Below are 2,413 nucleotides of genomic sequence, written 5' to 3'. Positions count from 1 at the left end.
CCTTCCCCCATCTCCACGTTTGAAGTTCTATACAATGCAAGGATAGATATGATGCCAACAGGAGCATATGTGCTGCTAAATCCAACATATGGGGAGAGGTGAAAGAGGAACTTTTTTAAATGATCAATTTATCATTTTTAGAAAATTTCAAGACGAGTCCTGGCACCTTGTTTTCAACACATATAAAAAGCAAGCCTGCAAAGCTCTATGTGTAAGTGCTAAGGGGGTCAAAGAAAGATGGGCTGTGTGGGGCAGGGGCTCCAGTTCAGGACTGTCAAACTATAATGCCTTGATCATGGTAGTGCAGATTAGGGGGAACAAGGGGCAGTAGAATAACAGGCAGTAGTACTAGACTGGGAGGCTTAAATCTGACCATGATGAGGTCATCCCTACAAGTTCCCCTCCTTGTATGGATCACACACCATGGCCGTAATCCAGCTAGGCCTTTGGACAAGTTCCCAGCCCAGCTCTGGTCATTGTCGCCATAGCCACAAACGATTGACATGGCTGGAGAAACCCTTTCTGTCCACTGCCACTGCCTTGGAAGGCTGAAGCCTTGTTTGCTGGTACACAAAATATGTCAAGGCTATTACTACACTCAGTGTTAATTTAATTAAGGGTTTTAATGAAGCAGAAAATTAATCAAAGGGTTGTCAGAGGAAAATGTCAAAATCAGTCTTTACCAATTTCAACATACTGTTTCACGATCCTTCAGCTGCCTCTGGCAGCTTCCTTTATGAAAATACGGAAACAGGCTGGATAGAATGGAAACAGAGCCTTTCAGAGAAGGACAAAGAAGTCAGTTTTCTTTGTCTGTAAAGTAGTATTGTGGGTGTATTTCCATTCTGGCTAATAAGGAGGCGTAATCCATGGCATTAGAAAGAACTGGAAGATTATGGAAGGATCTCTAATAAGTGCACGCCATGCCATTATCTTTTGTTCCTCCAGAAAGCCTTTCAGGACACTCTTTTAATCTCCCACTCCCTTTGTCCGTGCCATATGCCATTTGTTAAAAATAACTATTTAATCATGTCCTTTGATTCCTCCCCTTTAATAACAAATGAACTATCAAGTACTTATTTCCAGATGCAGTAATGTTTTCATTGTTTAAATAAAATTGGAGTGTAAATTTGATATACTAAAATCTTTATTAAACACTGTTCTTAAATTTTTCACAAACACCTCCAGCCACAGAACCACTACAAGAAAGCTATAAAGCAGTTCTACGCTGCCAATTATTTCTCCATGTCTTGCAACTCACCTCTATCCCCACCCTGCTATTCTTGAGCAACAAGAGTAGCATTTTAGAATAGCATTTAGAATGAGATTTTATTCTGCTCCTCTGCTTTCCTCTTTAATATAACATGGGCATTGACTATCCCACAGGTAGCCTTTGAACCTGACTCTCTTCAGTGAGCATAGCATACCTGATTTTCATTCATGCTGCTGCCTGTGTTGTCTCTGGTGTTACTGTTGTGTGACATTCTAATGGGTGGAAATGCCATAATTCATTATGTCTCTATTATTTCCTATCTGTGGTGATTACATGTAAAGAGCTTCCTACATGAACATAGATTTTAATACTTTAGGAGAGACCACCGGGCCATATGAAAACAGAAAGTAAAATTGTTAAGTACTTTTTCAGAAAGCTTTAGCTTTCTTTTCTTCCCACCCAAAATGGTTCTCATCAATACAAAGCTACGTTTAGTTTCCGTTAAAAAGTTTTATCTAATCTGTGCACAGAAATATTGCATTGGATGCTTTGTATTTTTATGTGTGTAATACGTGTGTATATATCATGCATGTGTATCTGTGTGTTTGACTACAGAGCATGCATGTGGATATCAGAAGACAACACTGGTTCTAACTCTTAACCTCCTAACTTGCATAAGTCAGGGTCTTTTGGTAGTTGCCTTCGTGTGTAACCCAAGGTATCTATCCCATAAGTTTCTTTCCATGTTGCTATAAAAACACTAGGACCGTATGTGTATGTTAGGACACACGGTTTTATATAGCTCCTAGAAATTGTAATCCAGGTCCTCATGTGGGTAAGCCCGGCACTTTCCCCACCACTGAACGATCTTCCTAGCCCTTTATTATGGTTTTAGCTTGTGTTTCCCTGATAAATAATGTTACCAATAGGGTTTTTTAGAAATTATTTTATAACCATACATGTGTTGTGCTTACCTTAGCTTTTTCAGGATGTTATAACACAATGTCATAGACTGGGTACTATGTAAACAAACAGACATTTGTCTCTCACATTCTCAAATGCTGAGCAGTTTGCATCTGAGTAGCCAGTAGATATTTTATCTGACAAGGGTCTCACTATAACTTCACATAGAAGGAACAAAGAAGTTAAAGATGTCAGTTGGGTAGAATACTTTCCTTTTTTTTTTTTTTTTTTTTTTTT

The sequence above is a fragment of the Mastomys coucha genome, unplaced genomic scaffold (assembly GCF_008632895.1).
Source record: "Mastomys coucha isolate ucsf_1 unplaced genomic scaffold, UCSF_Mcou_1 pScaffold22, whole genome shotgun sequence".
In the NCBI taxonomy this organism is placed as follows: domain Eukaryota; kingdom Metazoa; phylum Chordata; class Mammalia; order Rodentia; family Muridae; genus Mastomys; species Mastomys coucha.
This window is presented reverse-complemented; position numbering follows the sequence as displayed.